The following is a 309-nucleotide window of genomic DNA, read 5'->3' on the forward strand; positions in this document are numbered from 1 at the left end:
AGTGACCTGGAAGATAAAATAGTGGAAATAACTACTGCAGAGCAGAATAAAGAAAAAAGAATGAAAAGAACTGAGGACAGTCTCAGAGACCACTGGGACAACACTAAACGAACCAACATTCGAATTATAAGGGTCCCAGAAGAAGAAGAGAAAAAGAAAGGGACTGAGAAAATATCTGAAGAGATTATAGTTGAAAACTTCCCTAACACGGGAAAGAAAATAGTTAATCAAGTCCAGGACACACAGAGAGTCCCATACAGGATAAATCCAAGGAGAAACACGCCAAGACACATATTAATCAAACTGTCA

Source organism: Physeter macrocephalus, chromosome 6 (assembly GCF_002837175.3).
Source record: "Physeter macrocephalus isolate SW-GA chromosome 6, ASM283717v5, whole genome shotgun sequence".
NCBI classification, from domain to species: Eukaryota; Metazoa; Chordata; class Mammalia; order Artiodactyla; family Physeteridae; genus Physeter; species Physeter macrocephalus.